This window comes from Notechis scutatus, chromosome Z (assembly GCF_049901735.1).
Source record: "Notechis scutatus isolate UNSWTSFEM ecotype Mainland chromosome Z, rNotScu1.2, whole genome shotgun sequence".
Lineage (NCBI taxonomy): Eukaryota > Metazoa > Chordata > Lepidosauria > Squamata > Elapidae > Notechis > Notechis scutatus.
In genome coordinates this window covers 91,224,673-91,246,628 of record NC_142025.1, presented here as the reverse complement: position 1 = coordinate 91,246,628, position 21,956 = coordinate 91,224,673, and the positions used below count along the sequence as shown (strand labels likewise).

General features: G+C 41.9%; 1 pseudogene; it reads right to left on the bottom strand.

The window, feature by feature from the left end:
- Nucleotides 1-7,494: 7,494 nt before the first annotated feature.
- Nucleotides 7,495-14,931, bottom strand: LOC113419982 (protein CFDP2 pseudogene; annotated as a pseudogene).
- Between the last annotated feature and the right edge of the window lie 7,025 nt (nt 14,932-21,956).

Sequence of the window (21,956 nt, the reverse complement as noted above, 5' to 3'; positions counted from 1 at the left end):
CAACACTTGCTCCATTCCCTGGGTGGCGGGAAAGTTTTCGCTAAACTAGATCTAGCCCAGGCGTATCAACAATTGCCTGTAGATCCAACCACGGCAGAGGCGCAAACTATCATAATGCATAGGGCGCATTTAAATGCAACTGCTCCAGTTCGGGTAAGCGTTGCCCCGGAATCTTTCAGAGCTTAATGGAAAGGTTGTTACAAGGGATAAGAGGGGTCGTACCATATTTCGACGATGTACTCATCGCCGCCCTAACAAAGACATTCTAGAAAAACGACTCAGAGAGGTTTTACGAAGATTCCAAAACGCAGGCCTCAGAGTTAAAAAAGATAAATGCCAGTTATGTACCGAAAAAGTAGAATTTTTGGGATACCTCCTGGACAGCCAAGGAATCCATCCCACCGAAGACAAATTAAGGGCGATTAAAAAGGCCCCCACTCCAAGGAACAAGGCAGACCTACAGGCGTTCCTTGGACTTATCAATTTCTATAATGTCTTTTTACCCCACAAAGCAACGGTAGCTGAACTGTTGCATAGACTATTAGACAAAAAAGCAACGTGGGTTTGGGGACAACGGAACAATATGCTTTCCAACAAGTGAAGAAATTGCTAACTTCTGATTCTGTACTTATGCAGTACAACGAGACTCTTCCGCTCACTATCACGTGTGACGCATCACTTTTGGGGTTGGGGCAATTCTGGCCCACGATACCAAATGGAGCGGAAGCCCCCATCACGTTTTTTTCGCGAACCTTAGCTAAAGCTGAAAGAAATTATAGTCAGCTGGACAAAGAAGCTTTAGCTATTGTGGCCGCAGTTAAAAGATTTCATGAATATGTTTATGGCCGTGCATTTACGATAATTACTTATCATAAACCACTACTGGGGATCATTGCGGTAATAAACCAACCCCGTATATATTGTCCCCCAGAATGACCCGTTGGTCTGAATTCTTGGCGGCCTACAACTACACCTTGCAACATCGCCGGGAAATCAATTCTCCACGCTGATGCATTGAGCAGAACGCCGCTCCCAGACTCTGTTGTAGATCCAGCCCCAACCATCTCAACACTACAGATCGAAGCTCTACATGTACCACCATTGACAGCTAGAGACATTGCCTTTGAAACAAAACGTGACCCAGTTCTGCAACACATCCTACGCTGGGTTGAATGGGGTGGCCGACAGACCAAATACCACCGAATGGGCGCCCTTCAAAGCCCGCCAAACCGAACTGTTTTCCCAAAAGGCTGTATCTTGTGGGGCGATCGAGTCGTAATCCCTGGCAAATTGCAACAAACTGTTTTGGCGGTATTGCATGAAGGACATCCGGTATCGTGCGGATGAAAGCACTCGCACACAGCTACGCTTGGTGGCCGGGAATCGACAAAAGAATCGAGGTCTGGGTCGCTACTTGTCAACGCCAGGACATCAGCAACGCCCGCCTAAAGCAAGCCCAACCGAATGGGAAACTCCGAGGGGATCTTGGTCCCGTATTCATATTGACTTTGCGGGACCTACCAAAGGACACACTTTCCTTATTACTGTCGACGCCTATTCAAATTGGCTCGAGATCCATCGAATGAACACAACTACAACGGACTCAGTTATCAATAAATTAAACAGACTATTTGCCACACACGGGTTTCCAGACGTGTTGGTCTCGGACAACGGACCCACAGTTTACTGCATTACCCTTTGAACAATATCTTGCTGATCGGGCATCTGCCATGCGCTAACCTCGCGCGCACCCTGCGGCGAATGGACGGGCAGAACGCATGGTACAATTTGTAAAAAGACCCTTCACAAAATGGAATTTGGCAACATCGACGAGAAAATCAATCGAATTCTCTTGTTGCAGCACATCACGCCCACAGCGTGACCAACAAAACACCCGCTGAACTTCTTATGGGGCGGAAACTGCGATCGCACCTTGACCGGCTCCATCCCGCATTCGCACCGGAAAAGCCCTTCGGCTCCAGCAGCAAATGCCGGGAATTTAAGGTAGGCGATTTAATCTTTGCCAAAAACTTTTCCGGCGACCCGTTATGGATACCCGCAACCGTTACCCACCTTACCGGGCCTAGATCGTACCACCTGCTAACAGACGATGGGAGGGTGTGGAACGCCACATAGACCAACTCCGATCGAGATTACCACCCAGCGCCCATGACTCCCGGGTTCACAAACTCAAGGGGAGGAAATATCGAGGAAATTGACTTTGATATGACAAATAGCAGGCCAACGGAAACCCTACAGCCCAGCGAAACACCGGAACTTGAAGCGGGAGGGAATTGACGTTTTCAGGGAACTTTAATACGGGGAAACCGAACTGCAAAACCCGAAGAAACACGGAGTAGCGGAGACAACCACAGTGAAAACAGCACGGAATCACTGTGCAGCGAAACAGACTTTAATAAAGATCATCCAAACGCTCCACCGGAACCGGACCTTAGACCAAAAGCGGTGGAGCCACGGAAATCATCCAGATAGACCAAACGGCCTGTCTATCTTGAGGATTTTATTACAGCTCCCCTCAAACGGAACCCAAGGGGGAGGGGTGTTGTGAATCAATAAAAGTTACTAGCATAAATGCAAATCAGGGTTTGGAAACCTACACACCTGATTGGTCCTTATACAACAACTAGGGATTGGTCCATAACTAGTCCCTGATTGGCCACTATTTTGACACTTCTCATTGGTTATAAGTTTGAACTTGTTGCACATGTCATTGGTTAATAAGGTAGCAGCTAACCCTATAAAAGGGTTGATGTTGCCCATAGCCTTGCTCTGTTCTGTTCTATTTACTATTATTAAAGAGTTGAAGTCACTGGTCAGATGTCTGGTCTCCATTATTCTCCAAACTTAACATAATAGTTGTAATTTCATCAGCCATCAGCCAAGAAGGTTTTGCACATTTTGTTTTATCTCCAGATTTTTGCCACTCCTGGAAATCACATGTGATCTTCCAAGTGGAAAGTACTTGTGGGCCACATCATGTCGCAGCTATGTAGATATGCCCCTTATTCAAATGGTTCTTCACTGAGGAGAGGAGATTTAGCAATGTGGTTACACTTGTCTTAAGTAATATGTAATCCTTCTGTACCAGATGGCTCAGCAGGGTGGCAGGTGGGGTTCATCATTTCTTGACTCTCTTAAACTTTTACCACCATCATTTCCATCTCAGCAGCATTTTTGCACACACATTTTCCTAACCCTTCATCCTGAAACTAGCTGCATTGCAGCTTCTTAGCACTGGGTAATAAACCCATGCATGGTAATCAACTGCTAAATATAGCCAATGCTGGAAGCTTTTTATACGCAAGCACACCTGACTTAGCTGAGAAAAGAGGAGGGGCTAGGAGATTTGAAAGGATGTTTGGAATGCTTCTTCAGCAAATACTTGGACTTCATGACCCAATAGTTATTGTTATTGTTATTATTTCTACTACTATTATTTCTTTGTGTGTTCCTCAAATATTTATATTTATCCATCAGTTTGCTTTTGAGCACATATTAGCCTGATATATATATGTCAGGCTAATATGTGCTCAAAAACAAACTGATGGATGAATTGGAGTTAATGATTATATTTGGTTTTCATTCAAAGCCGCAATTTAGTTCTGTGTCACCACATGGTCTGGCAGTCAGTTATTCTCATACTTATATGAAAATAACCCTTACTGACTTCAAGGGGGCTAATTGCTAGGGAAATGGGAAACATCTAATGAGTGGTGGAATTCAATTTTTTTTACTACCAGTTCTGTGGGCATGGCTTTGTGGGCATTGCGTGGTGTGACATGATGGGCGTGGCATGGCAGGCGTGGCAGGGGAAGGATACTGTAAAATCTCCATTCCCACCCCACTTCTGGGGGAAGGTTACTGCAAAATTCCATTCCCTCGCCAACCCCACTAACCTGCTTTCCAGCTCTGTTCTCCTGTGCAGGGCAACCAAAGAACACCCAGCCGATCAGCTGGGACTCGGGAGGCAGAGAATAGATGGTGGCAGTGCCAGTCAGAAGTGCTATTTGCAGGTTCTCTGAACTACTCAAAATTTCTGCTACTGGTTCTCCAGAACTGGTCAGAACCTGCTGAATACCACCTCTGCATCTGATACAAATATGAATTCCCAATGATTTTTCTTCTATAGGACACGTATATTTTCTATCTAAGCATCTTTTTGATTTTCTACATTCTCCAGCTATTTGTACTACTGAATGTATAAAAAGATGTAGATCAGAACAGAAGCCAACTTATCCACTGATTTTGAGACCCAGAAACATCCTCCTTACCTCCAGATGCTTCAGGGTTAGGAATAGCCATTCACTCGGGAAGTGTAGTTGTAGTTCCTATGTAGCTATTGTCTTCTGATATTGTCATTTGACGTAGTTTATCCTTCCTTGAACTGGTACCCAGGAGTATGTTGTCCCATCATCTCTTGTCATTCTATCGTTATCTAAGACAATTGAATGGTGAAGGGTCAGCGGCCCTCATTCTAAGACTTAGCCCTGTTGTTAAAAAGTGGCCCTTTGGCTAAATAGGGAGTAGGCTGTCTCAGCCTATGTCCTTCAGATTCCTTGCTCCCCTCAGTTTTTCTCTGATTATCTCATTTCTTCTCATTTCTTCTCTTTTTGCCCGTCTGTTCCTTTCCTTTTGTGTCAATCCTGATGTATCTATTTCCTGTGTGGTTGTGTTATCTCTTTCTGTCACACTTCATTCCCCTTGTCTCCTCCATGCCTTTATCTCTCCATCCTTCTCGAGCCTCAGCCTTGCCTATCTGTCAGTTAAACCACCACACACAGTTAGAGAACAACCTCATTCATATTAAATGAAATAGCATTCTTTAGAAAGCAAAACAAGACTAGTCCAGTAGGATTTCCTTCTGGGATAAGAGGTCAGAGATCTTTTTAAACTAGCCTGAGGAACAAAATCTGATGACAGTCCCTTCTGTTCAGCTCCCTAATTGAAAACACACACAGAGAGAGATTATTTAACCTAAATGTTAATTTACTCTGACAGTCATGGAGAAAAGAATGATTTTCTGAGTGGCACTGTGGAACAATAGCAACCTATACTTACATGATTTGACTTTGATAAGTTATTCAGTCAGTTTTACAACAATTCTTTGAGATAAGCAAGTGATATTAAAGGTAGTCCTCAGCTTACAATCATAGCTGGCATCAGAATTTTTGTTGCTAAGCAAGGTGATTGCTAAGTCAGGTGTGCTCGATTTTACCACATTTTTGCCACAGTTGTTAAGCAAATCACTATAATTGTTAACTGAATCACCCAGTCATTAAGCAAGTCTCATTTCCTCCACCGACTTTGCTTATGAGAAACTGAGTGGGAAAGTCACAAATGATGACCACTGGGATACACGCCAATTACCAAATGTCCAAATTTTGATCATGTGAAAATGAGGATGCTGCAATGGTTGCAAATCAACTTTTTTGTAACTTTGCATGGTCACTGAACCAATAATTATAAGTCAAGGGCTACCTTGCATTCTATTTTCCAAAAGATAAATGATTACCTGTTTGGCTGCCAGGGCTAAAATAAGATAAACACCAGTTTCTTCCGGTCAGTAGTAACACAGGTAGAAAAGGTTTGCTCTCTATTTACTGTACTCTGTATATTCCCTTTCTTTGCTCAGGTCAAAAATAGAACAGACGAGGATGAACATGCTAAAGTTCATATCAGATGGCTAGATCTGCTATGATAGAAATGTTGTTGAGGGTTGGCGCAGTGAATTATAGAAAGTAACTTATTCCAGCCGAAGTCAACCATATCATGAAGCAAGAGAGAGCAAGTTGTTTCAGATAATGGGTGTGGCACAGTTGACACGGACCAACAAATCTTTTTCAAGCCATTTTTTCCCCCACCTGGTATCTTCAAGAAGCATTAGACTTTACATTCCATTTTTCTTCATCAACAAAAGCAAATGTCACTGTTATGTTGCATGGCCAAAATATTATTTGAAATCCAATCTGTAGAGTGCCAATTTGGAGATAAATTCTTTAAAAAGTTTGGCCCTAACAAATACTGATCTGATATCCTCAGTGCAAAATGGTTCCATGACCAAGTCTTCCCCTATTTATTTTTAGAGCAAGCACATCATTCATATTTTTATTTGCTGCATCTATCATGTTGCTATTATTAAAACAGCAAAATATGTCAAGCATTGTTTATTAAGCTTCTCTGCTAATGATAACATAGAAAGATGTGTATGTACTGAAATACTTTTTTATTTTTAGACTAGTTCCTAAATACAGTATATTAGGATGAATTCAAAATTTGTAACAACTTACACCCACTGAAACAATTAACACTGCTTATCTTGAATAACTTCAGTCCTATTATTTTTAAAATCTTCTCTAAATGTGTTCAAATTTGAACTCAGTCCCCCAAATTTTAAAACTGTTAAAACTTCATCTTTCATTCCAATGTCGCATAGAAAAGAGAGGGATACATTCTGGGGTGGGATTCTACCAGTTCACACCTATTCTCTAGAACCGGTTGTTAATACTCTAAGCAGTTCGGCGAACCGGTTGTTAGAAGAAATTACTGGCCTAATCCTGTAAGGAAGCCAGGAAGGAAACATTCTGGTGTTGCTTACAGAAACTGCCTCTCCGTTAACCTTTATTACATTCTTGGCAGGACTAGACTTCCTGTCTCAGGAACTTCTCTGGAGTTTTTTCCCCCTCCTTTGCTGGTACTTTGCTTATGTGGAGTGACCATTCAAAGTTACAATGGCACTGAAAAAAGTGACTTATGACCATTTTTCACACTTACAACTGTTGCAGCATCCCCACAGTCATGAGAGGCCAGGGGAGGAGTTGCGTGCCTCAATAATATTGAGTTGGCCACGCCCAGCCAATAACATGACCACCAAGCCACATCCACCCAGTCACATGACCCCAAGCTGCGCCCACCAACTAAGCCACACCCACAGAACCGATTGTTAAAAAATTTGAATCTCACCCCTGGATACATTCCTTCCTGTGGTGGATCAGATTGCAATAATTTAAACTTTTTAAAAATAACAAACATGTACTTATTTTTATTCATTCATGCATTCATTTCAAAAGGTATTATGCTTTTTGCTTAATCTAAAGTCAGGCAGGTTCTAATTGTGTTTTTCCCCATTGTTGCAAAATAAGTTCATTAGCTTTTTAGACTAGCAGGTGTATTAGAGCATTTTAAGATGGGAGTAGGGGGATACACGTTATCTGAACATCTGGGAGGATATAAATGTACTAGATCTAATATATAGGATTAGATTCAAACTAAGAGAGCAATTGGCTGGAACAAAATAAATTAGAAGAAGCGGAGTAGCTTCTCTTCAAACTTAGAGGTGGTTGAGGCCTACTCTCTTTTTACATGCAACCCATAAAAAGGACTGGGGTTTTGGTTGTATGTTACGGGTGCCCTCTTGATTTTAGTAACCCCCCTGAATATCTTTGCCTCTAAGAGTGGCAGCCCTTACAAATTAATCTATGGAATGCTCTGGATGTGTTTCTGCCATTCTAGGTCCTGAATAAGGTCTTCTGGGATACTGGGAGGCAGTGTGGGACCTGTCCAGGGTTCAGTTCCCCCAAGGCTCATCTTTAGATAAAACAGGAAAGTCTTTTGTTTAAATCCTGGGAGAGCCACTGCTGGGCTGTGAGAATTTCTGCACTAGCAGTTCAGAACCTCACCCTGCCATGGCTGTGGCGATATAAGCAGTGTTTGCATTTATGATTTATTACCACTGCTGTGGCTCATTGACACTATAAATCATTTGTGTAGAAATCCTCAGTGTAAAGGCCATACCACCTGAGATGAGGAAAAAGCGCTGCCAAGGCTGCCCCTGATCTTGGGTAGTTGCCCAATTAAGAGATTTAATGTTAGGTACTTATGAAAATAACAAAAGGTATACTCAAAGCCAAAACAGCCATTTTTCATGCTCTGCCAGCTTCACTTAGCTCTGCATTCTGAGTGACTAATTGTTTCAGCCACTTTTAGCAAAAAGATCCAGAAGGCTGAGTAGATCTGAACAACTGACCAGTCTCGTGGGGCGAAAACTTTTGTGGGCTTTTACATTTCTCTGTGAAAGTCACTTCCAGAATTGAGCAGAGTATTGTTTGAAATAAGAAAAGTAACTTCGGTAATATATTCATTTTTATGGTAGCTATTTTCCCTATCATTGACAGTTGTAAATTCTTCCATTTCTCCAAGTCCAACTTATTTGTTGAATTAACTTTGTGTAGTTATCATCTTTAATTATTGCACATGTTGCTGTTAAGTAGATTCCTAAATATTTCACTTTCTTTACTATCTGAAAGTCTATTTTCTTTGTCAATTCGTTTCTCTGTTTATCTGTAAGGTTTTTTACTATTATTTTAGTTTTTTCTTTGTTTATTTTCAATCCGGCAACTTCTCCATATTACTCTATTTTCCCTATCAATCTGGGGCCAATTTCTAATGGTTCTTCTAGTACAGGGGTGTGAAATAACAAAGGACCGGTCCGCAGTGCCTCTGCCAGCGAAAACAGAGCTCAGGAGGCCATGCAAGGCCTGGCTGGGCTCCGTTTTTGGCTGCAATGGCCTCCTGCACCCCTCTGCCTGTGAGGCCACATGCTCCATTTTCACTACAGGAGGCTGATGCAGTTGAAAATGGAGCATCAATGAGTGACATTGAGCTGGCCATGCCCCCTGGCCATGCCCCTCCTGATTCCCCCCCCCAGATCAAACATAACCCTGATGAGGCCCTCAATAAAATCAGTTTTGACACCCCTGTTCTAGTAATAAAAACTAGGTCATCTGCAAATGCTTGTAGTTGTATTTTTCTTTTTTATTTTCATTCCTTTTATTTCTGGATCCTGTCTAATATTTCTAGTTAACACTTCCAATGATAATATAAATAATAGTGGAGATAGTGAACATCGTTGTCTTGTGCCTTTTTTATATAAAATTTTTCTGCCACATCTCCATTCACCATCACTTTTGCTGTCTGGTTTGTGTAGATCGCCTTAATCATACAATATTTATACATTTTTTGCCAAATTCCATACATTTTAGTTGTTGCACCATAAATTGCCAATTTACATTGTCAAATGCTTTCTGCATTGCTAGTTTTTGCTAGTTGTTTTTCACAATGTACTTCATAGTACTCCAGTTATCTAAAATTATTCCCACATTGTTTCTAATTTGCCTTTTAGATAAACCCACTTTGGTCAGAATGTATAAACTTGTTCAGAAATCTTTTTAGTCTTTATGTTATTATTGAAGCAAATATTTTATAATCTATATTTAATAAGGATATTGGCCTATAATTCTTTATTTGTGTTTGGTCTGAATCTTCTTTTGAAATTAAAGTAATTCTGGCTTCTGTCTATGTATGTGGTATCTTGGCTTCCAATAAAACTTCATTATTTATTTTATTTATTGAATTTATATTGCCGCCCATTTGCCCATGGCGACTCAAGGTAGCTTACAGAATATAAAATCACATTTAAAGCAATAAAAACTAACAAAAAGAATCAAATAAATTAATATAGTACAAATTATATACCTCTAACTGACAAACTCAATGTATCTTGTAGATCTTTATAAATCTCTGCTCTTTATAAATCATCTGGACCTGGTGTTTTGTTATTCTTTTGTCTTTTAATTGCCTCTACTAATTCTGCCATTGTTATTCTTTCATTCTACATATTTTTCACTGTTTCCAATACTTTTGGTAGGTTGGCTTTTTCCAAGTGTTGTGTTATTTTTTCCTCTGGTATCTGCAGGGCTGGTTCAGGAACTCTAAAGTGAAAATAAAGCAACATATTTCTCTGTTTCTATGCAGGATTAATACCCTGACTTTTTCCCAAGAATTTCTGGAGCCATATGTGGTACACATAGAATTCTCCCATACATTCCACACACAACTCCACAAAATAACACTATGTGTCAGGTTTGTCCCACTGAGCTTTCATGGCTGAAGATGAACTTGGAACTATGTCCATTATTTTAGCCCAACATTTTAATCACCAGGCCACAGCAGCTCCCAATGCAAATCTCCCCTCAAGTTGAATTAAATTCTTGGTAACTATCTGGCCTCTTCTATTGCTTTCTTCTAATGTACTTTTTCTTCTTTCTTTTGTTAAGAAACTGTTGATGAGTCCACGAAGGTTGATGGGAAGGAAACCTTATCTTACTTTTCTTGGTTATTTCATGTATCAGATGCCAAAATATGGTTACTAACCTTCCATAATGGGCAAAAAAAACTAACCTTGAAGAACAAGAAAAAGAGCTGCTACCAAGACAATGGTCAGGGAAAAGAAAACTATGCCTGAGACAGAAACTGTCACCTGACATGAATCTCCCTAGTTATCCCAAAGCTAAAGGTAAGGTTGTTGGATGCATATTCAAACTTGGAATATTTTATTCCTTGTAATAAAAGTAATGTTGGTCTGCATGACTATGACTAGTTTGTTTACCTTGAAGGAATGACACCCTCCATAAGATTATTCCCTTAGGTTTTGTTGGCTGGGTACAGATAACCCTCAACTTACAACCACAATTGAGCCCAAAATTTATGTTGCTAGTGAGAAATTTGTTAAGTGAGTTTTGCCCCATTTTACAACTTTTCTCGCCACATTTGTTAAGTGAATCACCACAGTTCTTACATTAGTAACAGAATTGTTAAGTCTGTCCAGTTTCCCCATTGACTTTGCTTGTCAGAAGGTCGCAAAAGAAGACCACATGATCCAGGACATTACAACTCTCATAAATGTGAGTCAGTTGCCAAACAGCTGAATTTTGATCATGTCATCATGTGGGGGGGGGGGAGCTGTAACACAAGTGTGAAAAATGGTAAGAAGGCTCTTTCTTCAGTGCTGTTATAACTTTGAATGGTCACTAAATGAACTATTGTAAGTTGAGGATTACTTTTACTTACATTAACCCTAGCCAAGTTAATGAGATAATGGGGCTTGAATTACAAATCATCATGGGGTCACTGGATGCTGACTGCTTTCCTTTTGTATGAAAAACTCAATTTAAGGAATCTTCAAGGACCATGTCTTGAAGCTTCCCCTCATCGGGTAGCATGGGTGCAACACAGATCAAAAGAAAAACTATCAATATAAAACTACCTGGATCCTTTTCATGGCTTTGAAAAATGTAACATAATCATTATGGTGCCAAAAAAGCACCCATATACCTTTTAGAGCAACTTTGTTGATAGAAAATTGTGCTCAGTCAGATTGATTGGATTCAAACATGGCTGGTGAATAAATTTACACTGCAGTTTAGATGCTGTGTCATCAGTGATATATTATGCTACTTCATCCATTTGTTCCCATGTCAATATTTATATCATATTTACAGCTGCTGAAGATTCACTCTCTCCCCTGTGGATAAACTCAACCTGGCGTTCAGCATTCTCTAGTATGGTTGGAAGCATTTAATTTAATGTGATGGTTTCTTTCTCAATCACAGATGGGTGACCCACTTATTGGGACTAAACTGTCTAAACCTTTGCTGAATCTCCAAATAGCCTTTTTGCCTGAGTGACCAATGTGGCACTAAAAGTAATAGTTTTTTTAAAAAATCTTGGGAAATTATCATAATCAACCAGCTGGTGGATAGAATCCATAAAAGAGAGTGAAGCTGATGTGGGAACTGTATGACAAGCAAAACATAGAATTTAGGTGATATGTTTCAAAAGGAATATCAAAAAACATCTCACAGAAAAGGGGTGAGGGAAAAAGATAGTCAAGAATTAGAAAAGCAAGAGGAAAAAAAAGAATGGAAAATCAAGGTTTCTTCTGCTATTATCATTCTCTATACCTTCTACCAGGACTTATTCCCTTTCAGTCCATTCTCCATCTTATAGCATTGATAAAATGCATCTGGAGCTCTTATTAATATCCTCACACATGTTCTCATTTAGGTGGTTTCTGTTGTTGTTGTTGTTAGTTGCGAAGTCATGTCTGACCCATCACAACCCCATGGACAATGTTCCTCCAGGCCTTCCTGTCCTCTACCATCCCCTGGAGTCCATTTTAGCTCACGCCAACTGCTTCAGTGACTCCATCCAGCCACCTCATTCTCTGCTGCCCCCTTCTTCTATTGCCCTCAATCTTTCCCAGCATTAGGCTCTTCTCCAGTGAGTCCTTCCTTCTCATTAGGTGGCCAAAGTATTTGAATTTCATCTTCAGGATCTGGCCTTCTAAAGAGCAGTCAGGGTTGACTTCCTCTAGGACTGATCAGTTTGAGCACTTTGCAGTCCAAGGGACTTGCAGGAGTCTTCTCCAGCACCATAGTTCAAAGGCCTCAATTCTTTGGCGCTCAGCCTTCCTTATGGTCCAACTTTCACAGCCATATATTGCAACTGGGAAAACCATAGCCTGGACTATACACACTTTTGTTGGCAGGGTGATGTCTCTGCTTTTTACTATGCTGTCTAGATTTGCCATAGCTTTCCTCCCCAGGAGCAAGCGTCTTTTAATTTCTTGGCTGCAGTCCCCAACTGCGGTGATCTTGGAGCCCAGGAAAATAAAATCTGTCACTACCTCCATTTCTTCCCCATCTATTTGCCAGGAATTGAGAGGGCCGGATGCATGATCTTAGTTTTCTTAATGTTGAGTTTGAAGCCAACTTTTGCATTCTCCTCCTTCACCCACATCAAGAGGCTCTTTAGTTCCTCTTCACTTTCTGCCATTAGATGGTATCATCTGCATATCTGAGGTTGTTGATATTTCTCCTGACAATCTTAATTCCAACTTGCGATTCATCTTGCCCCGCCTTTCTCATGATGGGCTCTGCATATAACTTAAATAGGCAGGGCGACAGTATACAGCCTTGCCAAACTCCTTTCTCGATTTTGAACCAATCAGTGGTTCCGTGTCCAGTTCTCAGTTGCTTCTTGAACCACATATATATTTCTCAAGAGATAAATAATACGGTCTGGTACTCCCATCTCTTAAAGAACTTGCCACAATTTGTTGTGATCCACACAATCAAAGGCTTTAGCATAGTCAATGAAGCAGAAGTAGATGTTTTTCTGGAATTCCCTAGGTTTCTCCATGATCCAGCGTATGTTGGCAATTTGATCTCAAGTTCCTCTGCCTCTTCGAAATCCTCCTTGTTCTTCTGGTAGTTCTCGATCCACATACTGCTGGAGCCTAGCTTGTAGGATTTTGAGCATAACTTTGCTAGCATGTGAAATGAGTGCAATGGTGCGGTAGTTTGAACATTATTTGGCATTGCCCTTCTTTGGAAATGGAATGTGAACTGACCTTTTTCAATCCTGTGGCCACTGTTGAGTTTTCCAAATTTGCTGGCAAATTGAGTGTAGCACTTTTACTGCATCATCTTTTAAGATTTTGAATAGCTCAGCTGGAATACTGTCACCTCTACTAGCTTTGTTGTTGCTCAGACTTCCTAAGGCCCATTTGACTTCACATTCCAGAATGTCTGGCTCGAGGTCAGTGATCACCCCATCGTGGTTATCAGGGACGTTAAGCTCATTCTTGTGTAGTTCTTCCGTGTAATTTTGCCACCTCTTCTTAATCTCTTCTGCTTCTGTTAGGTCCCTGCCATTTCGGTCCTTTATCGTGCCCATCTTTGCATGAAATGTTCTCTTCATAGATCCAACTTCCTTGAAGAGATCTCTGGTCCTTCCTATTCTATTTTTTTTTTCTTCTATTTTTTTTCTTTGCACTGTTGATTTAAGAAGGCATTCTTATCTCTTCTAGCTATTCTCTGGAATTCTGCATTCACTTGGATGTATCTTTCTCTTTCTCCCTTGTCTTTCACTTCCCTTCTTTCCTCCACTTTTTGTAAAGCTTCCTCAGACAGCCATTTTGTTTTCTTGCATTTCTTTTTCTTTGGGATGGTTTTAGTTGCCACCTCTTGTACAGTGTTGCCAACCTCCATCCATAGTTATTCAGGAATTCTGTCTATCAGATCTAATTCCTTCAATCTATTTGTCACCTCTACTGTATATTCATCAGGGATATGGTTTAGTTCATACTTGAGTGGCCTAGTGCGTTTCCCTACTTTCAATTTTTCAATGAGAAGCTCATGATCTGAGCCACAGTCAACTCCTGGTATGACTGTATAGAGTTTTTCCATCTATGGCTGCAGAGCACATAGTCAATCTGATTTCTGTGTTGACTGTCTGGTGATGTCCATGTGTAGAGCTGTCTCTTGGGTTGTTGGAAAAGAGTGTTTGCTATGACCATCGTATTCTTTTAACAAAATTCTACCAGCCTGTGCCCTGCTTCATTTTGTATTCCAAAGCCAAACTTGCCTGTTATTCCAGTTATCTTTTGGCTTCCTATTTTAACATTCCAATCCATGATGACAAGGACATCATTTTTTGGTGTTAATTCTAGAAGGTGCTGTAGGGCTTCATAGAACCGGTCAACTTCAGCCTCTTCAGCACCAGTGGTTGGGGTATAGACTTGGACTACTGTGATGTTGAATGGCTTGCCCTGGATTCAAACTGAGACCATTCTGTCATTTTGGGGATTATATCCCAGTACTGCTTTTCCTACTCTTTTATTGACTATGAAAGCTACTCCTTTTCTTCTGAGGGATTCTTGCCCACAGTAGTATACCTGATGGAATTCACCCATTCCTGTCCATTTGAGTTTGCTGATTCCTAAGATGTCGATGTTCAGTCTTGTCATCTCTTGTTTGACCATGTCCAGCTTGCCTTGATTCATGGATCTTATATTCCTATGGAATATAGATCTTTACAGCATCGGGCTTTCCTTTCAGCACCAGATACATCCACAGCCGAGTGTCCTTTCGGCCTTGACCCAGTCGCTTCATTCTTTCTGGGACTACTAGCACTAGCCCTCTGCTCTTCTCCAGTAGCATATTGGACACCTTCCAAACTGAGGGGCTCATCTTCCAGCAACATATCTTTTGGCCTTTTGGTACTGTCCATGGGGTTTTCATGGCAAAGATACTGGGTTGCCATTTCCTTCTCCAGTGGATCATGTTTTGTCAAAGCTCTGTGCTATGACCTGTCCATCTTGGGTGACCCTGCATGGCATAGCTCATAGCTTCATTGAGCTATGCAAGCCCCTTCACCATGATAAGTCAGTGATTCATGAAGGGGAGGCAGTTTCTAGTTACCTGAAAAAAATTTTTTTTCCCATGGGGATCAAGTGTATCCATGTGAAGCTTATCAAATGCATAAGCCACTGCCTACTATGGGGAGACTGGCTGCTTCAGAGGGGGAAGATGAAAAGTGCCAAGAAAGTACCTGTTGCGTTTGGGAAAAGAGACTCGAGACCCAGTTGACTTTTTTTTTCTTTTAATTTTCTTCTAGGAACTGAACACGGAGAAACCGTGGCAGCCTTTTTTATAGCCGGCTGCTCGCGGCTTGTGGCCAATGACAGCTCTTCAAATCTCCCACCACCACAGACCAACCCATCATAGGTAAGTATGCAAATATATAACACCTCCCCCCATGTGGTCCAGTCTAACCAATCCAGGCCCCGCCTATATTACGTAGTACCTTAGGTAGGCGGGGCTCTTATGGTTCCGACTGGACCTGCTCAACTCAGTCGTGAGTTCGCCTCTGACCTGTTCGGACGGGGTTGCTGTTTCTCCTGTCCTTTTCCGTGGGGCCTCCTGGAAGGTAGAGTCAGCCATGTCGCTCCCGCCAGGCCTTTCCTGGCTGGTTGAGTCAGCTCGGCTGCTCCCGCCAGGAGTGGCTTCCTGATGGTTCTTCAAAGCCTGCTCCAGTGTCCCCAAGTTGTTTTCTTCTTCTATGGTTTCAGGTACGTGTTTGCGATTTCCGATTGGGGCTAATGTTAGTATTGGTTGTTGTGTCATTGTTAGGGTTTGTTTTGTTAATTCTTTTACTTGTGGAGGGTCTCCCCCTCCTCTTCTATTTGTGTTTGAGGGGTCTCCACCCTCTCTGGTTTGGTTATTTTTGTGTAACGTTTGCAGCAATTCTTTTATTTGCGGAGGTTCTCCCCGCTCTCTGGTTGGGTTGTTTTTGTTAGAGGTTGGCGGAGGGTCTCCCCCTTCTTCTTCCTGATTGTTTGTGTTTCTCAGTGTGGTCCTCGATCTGATTTGGTCTATGTGTCTCCTCCAGCTCCTCCCGTCCTCTGTGTCTACCTTGTATGACCGGGGCCCTGTTATTTGGGTTATTTTTGCCGGTATCCACAATGGTTCCCCCGTGAGGTTCTTTGCATAGACTTGGTCCCCTGTTTTGAATGTGCAGCACTTACTGGAGGAGTCTGCTGGCTTTTCTGGGCTATATGTGGGGTGTAGTCTGTCTAGGTTTGATCATAGTTTCCTTCCCATTAATAATTCTGCTGGGCTTTAATTTGTTGTGGTGTTGGGTGTAATGTGTTGTAAACTTAGTAGTTTGTCTATTTTTTCTTGTATATCTCCAGGTCCCAATTCGTGTAGTGTTTCCTTTGTGTAACGGACCACGCGTTCCACCCGTCCGTTCGTAGCCAGATGTCCCAGCGCTGTTAGTGCATGCCTTATCCCTTGTTCTGCCAGGAACCCCTCGAATGTTATTGCCGTGAATTGTGGTCCATTGTCAGATACAATTAAATCTGGCAATCCATGTGTCGTAAAAAGTTTCCTTAGTTGTCTAATAACAGCTTCTGTTGTGGTTGAGTGCATGATGCTTACCTCCAGCCAATTTGAGTAAGCATCTACGACTATTAAGAATGTGTGTCCCCTAGGTGTTTCCCATTCGTGTATAAGTGCAGAAGGGGGTGTAGGTCTAGATTCTTGGCATCGTTTGCAAGTTGCTACCCATTCTCCTATGTCTTTATCCACCATACATAACTCCTAGCCAGGGACTTCATTCTGACAATACCCGGGTGACCCTCATGCAATAATTCAAGTATTCGTTTCCTTAATATGTTCGGTATGACCACCCTATCCCCCCATAGTATACATCCCTTTAAGATTGATTGTTCCATTTGTCTATTCCGAAATGGTTTAACAGTCTCATCGCTTGCAGTCTCTGGCCACCCTTTACCTACCCAATTTAAAATCCACGCCAGGTTTTTGTCCCTCACGGTTTCCATAGCAATGTCTGTCACTGTTATGGGTAGGTTTGTCAATGTCTCGATTTGAAGGGTTGATGTGGTCGTCTAAGTCGGGTAGGGGGGAACAGCTCAGGGTGTCAGCGTGTGTTATGTTCTTTCCTGGTTGGTAGATCAAGTTGTAGTTATAGGCAACTAGAAATACGGACCACTTCATCATCCGCGGTGACAGTATGTTAGGTGTAGCTTTGTTTCCTGCGAGGATTCCTAGAAGAGGTTTATGGTCTGTGACAAGTGAAAAAGGTCTGCCATAGATATACTCATGGAAACATTTTATTCCTGTTATTGCGGCCAATGCTTCTCTGTCTAGTTGGCTGTAATTCTGCTCCAGTTTAGATAGAGTTTTTGAATAGAATGAGATAGGTGCTTCTCTTCCATCATCCAAAAGAATTTCCCTGGTAGTCCTTTAGTGTGAGCTTTTGTATTTCGAGCTCTCCCTTGTTTATATCAGGCATTAGTCTTTTTAGGGTATTCCACGATACCATTGATAAATACAAGCCTGAGTCCACCTCCATCTTGCATGGCTGGCCTTCTATGGTGACTTGTACATGTACCTTTTTTGCATTGGTTGAGTTGGAGTGCCCAATGGTTATTGTTTGATGTGTTTCCTCTTTTCTGTTTGCTACTTTCCATTGCTTGTTTCTGTTCTCTTGACTCCAACAGCTCCCTATTTGCTTTTTCCTCTCCCCGGGAGGGGTGGGGGGTGGTTCTATCTTTGTCTAGGGCCATAGTTATTTCTTGTTCGGCATGCCCTAGCTATGTGTCCCCGCTGTTCACAATATCTGCAAATAGCATCGAAGAAACGGCATTCAGAATGTGGATGGTTTCCTCCACACCCGCACAACGGAATTCTGACCTTCTTTCATTTTTCTCCCGTCTACCTTTTTCCAACTGGAGTTGATTTACCTCTTCTTCTTCCTCTTCATCTTCTGATAGGGATTCGATGTCCTTGTGGTGTGTTGTGGTGGTGGGTTTTTTATTTCCTCTGGTGTCTTATTATGTGTTTGACTAGTGTCTTTTGGGGTTTCCTTTGGTAATTTATTCATTTGTTGCATGGTGGCTGCCGATTTCTCTGTGGCTTCCGCTGCGGTGGCTTAGGTCTTGTTAGTAGTTGACCCAGTGGTGTATGGTCCTTTAATCCGAGGACCACGCGGTCCCTTATGGCTTCATCCATGTTTAGAAATTCGCATGCTCCGCCAATGTCTCTTAGTGCTGCAACAAAATCTCCGATGTTCTCGTCTTCCTTTTGATCGTGCCGATAAAATTCGTGTCTTTTGATGAGGCATAAAACGGTTGGTGCGTAGTGGGCTCGCAGTAATTTCTCTAGGTCCGTCCACGTCATCGTCTTTACATCTGTGGGTGCTGCTAATGCCTTTGCCATTTTGAATACTGCAGGACCGCAATGGGTGAGGAAAATGGCTCTCCTTCTATTTTTGGATATTCCTTGGAGGTCACTCCCTTCTAGGAACATGAGGAATCGGTCGATGTAGGATTCCCGTCCTCGGTTGTTGGGTTAAATGGTGCGGGTGGCGAGTTGTTCCCGGCCATTTCGTCTCACTTGGTCCTCATTGCCACATGCTCAACTGGGCTCCTTTGTCTCAGAACCCCACCTTTGTCACCAGTGTTGCCTTGTGGGAAAAGAGACTCAAGACCCAGTTGACTTTTTTTTTCTTTTTATTTTCTTCTAGGAACTGAACACGGAGAAACCGCGGCAGCCTTTTTTATAGCCAGCTGCTCACGGCTCGTGGCCAATGACGGCTCTTCAAATCTCCTGCCGCCACAGACCAACCCATCATAGGTAAGTATGCAAATATATAACAGTACCAACCTGTTCTTGGTAGTTGTATCTTCTTGAATGGACACCCCAATTATCTACTTGCTATTTTCCTGAAGAGATGTTTAGCCGTCTTCTTCTAAGCTGTTGTAGGTAATGCCTTTGGAAAAACCCTCTGAGTCAATACCTGAGATGTATCTGATCCAGGCTACAGAATCCAGGAAGCAAAATATACATGCCTATACATTGCTCCATTGTTGCGATATGTGCGGCTGCATTGACCCACTTAGTTGAACAGGTAGGGAAAAGATACAAAGCATAGCAATTGGTGAGTAGCCACAAATTATTGAAAGGTCTGTTGTTGTATGATCCAGAATCTTTCTGTTTCTAAGTCAGCAGTCTATTGCCTCCTTTTATCCATCCTTAGGTACCATAGGCCAACAGATTTTTGTGGGATTTAATCCTATATTTCTCTGTGAAATTCACTTCCAGAATGGACAGAGAGAGTGAGCAAAGGGACCAAAACTTGAGGGGGCGGGGAGAGGAAAGGGAGAGCCAAAGCAGCAGTAATTTCGTAAAAGCTCTTTTGCTTTTACGTACCTACATTGCTTAGCTTTTCAGCTATTTCAGTGGCCCCCAATCTTTTGGGCACTAGAGAGTAGCTCCATGGAGAGAGGTTTTTCCATGGACTGGAGGGGGTGTGGTTTCGCATGATGCCTGCATCCCGCAGATGGTGCTTCATTTGTTTGTGCGGCCCAGTTTTTGGCATGCCATAACCTGGTGCCAGTCCATGGACTGGGGGCTCAGGGACCCCTGATCTAGTTAATCACTTAAATATGAGCCAGCAATGTGTGTCAGCCCCCCAAAAAGCCAATGCAATCCTAGGTTGCATTAACAGAGGGATAAAATCAAGATCACGAGAAGTACCAGTACCACTTTATAAAGTCTTAGTAAGACCACACCTGACTGAGTCCAACTTTGATCACATTATAAAAAAGATGTTGAGACTTTGAAAAGAGTGCAGAGAAGAGCAACAAAGATTAGAAGCCATGAGGGCATATCTTCTGAGAGGACTGGTTCCATGTCCAAGGTTGCACAAACAATTGCCGGTTTAGCCGGTATTTATATATTAATCAGGGAAGCAGCACTGTTCTGCCCCTCTGTCTGCCCCTTACTTACTAGCTGAATTTAAGGCGGACAGATAACTCTACAAAGCATCCATACGAAGTTTCTTTATTGGTTCATCAGGTATCCTCATATATAACTCGCGGTTATGTCGAGATTCATCTCAATGTCCAAATTTTTGCATAGCTGAATTCATAGTGTAAAAGGATAGTGATCTTTTCATCCCCATAATGAAGGATCAAGGGGGTGAGGCACCAGCATGCTGCTGGGGTCCAGGCAAGAGTGAAGGAACCTCCCCCAACCCACCAAAGGTCAATTCAGTGACCAATCAGGATTACAGATGTGACCACATGACATGGCCTACATTTCCCAGGAGGCATTCCTTTAAGGAGACAGCTCCCAATTCCTAACTAACTATAAACTGTCTGGGTAGCACAAGCACCATCTTGTACTTTTCCACAAAATGCTTTGGATCAACCATGATTATGAAGAAAAAGGTCCCATGCAGTAGCTCTTTAAAATGCAGCAATCCAAAGGACAGAAATATATGTTCCTGGGCAATCCAAATTCTGGGCAGTGCAAAAGCTGAATCATGCTTTTTTGGGTTAATAATAATTATATATTACTGCATATATGTGTGGTTTGGATTATTTATTATTTATTCAGAGTGTGCAATAACTAGAAACTTGTTTATCATTCAAAAAAACTGAACTCCATACCTACTTTTCTCAAATTCTATACTTTTTCCACTCTCCTCCAGAGATTTTACGAGCAAGGAACTTAATGCTGATGTGTTTATTCTAGTCTAAAGGCCAAGAAACATAAGGATTGCACATTGGTGTTATTGTCACATATTGTAGAGGTTAATATATTTCTTTACTTTCATTGGTGGTACATCAGTCCTGTGGAGCAATATCCATGACTTTTCTGGCATTGTCACATGTTGTTCAGTGACCTTTTTTCATGGAGAACACGAAAGGACTCCCTTGCCAAAGGTCGGGTGGGTCAGGTAAAGCAGGAAATGGGCAGTGAGAGGGATCTTGGAGTCTTAGTGGACAAACAACTAAATATGAGCCAACAGTGTGCAGCAGCAGCCAAAAAAGCTAATGCAATCCTAAGTTGTATTAACAGAGGGATACAATCAAGATCAAGGGAAGTATCAATAGCACTCTATAAAGCCTTAGTAAGACCACACCTAGAGTACTGCATCCAGTTTTGGTCACCACATTATAAAAAAGATGTTGAGACTCTAGAAAAAGTACAGAGAAGAGCAACCAGGATGATTAGGGGACTGGAGGCTAAAACATACAACGAACGGTTGCAGGAACTGGGCATGGCTAGTCTAGTGAAGAGAAGGACCAGGGGAGACATGATAGCGGTCTTCCAATATTTGAGGGGCTGCCACAGAGAGGAAGGAGTCAAGCTATTTTCTAAAGCACCCGAAGGCCAGACAAGGAATAATGGATGGAAACTGAGCAAGGAGAGATTTAACCTGGAAATAAGGAGAAACTTTCTGACAGTGAGAACAATCAACCAATGGAACAGTTTGCCCTCGGAAGTTGTGGGAGTGTCATCACTTGAGACTTTCAAGAAGAGATTGGACTGCTATTTGTCAGAAATGGTGTAGGGTCTCTCGCTTGGGCTAGATGACCTAAAAGGTCCCTTCCAATTCTGATTATCTGTTGTCTGTTATCTGTTATCTGAAATGCCATCCTATAGTCATCAGAATGTATTGCATCTTAAACCAGTGAAACCATTTTGGCATGCCAAAATTTCTCATCAGAATTTCCTCCCATCCAAGGCAATAAAAATAAAATAAGAACAAATAACAAGTTAAGTGGCAGTTCATATCCCTGAAGTCCAAATTTTCTGCTTGGGGAGACTACTTCACTCTGTGACATAATACATTCAGCCTTGATTCTAACATTTCCTTCTATCTTTTAATTTTTATCTATGTTTTCTATTCAAAGCAATCCCAACGACCAACTATAC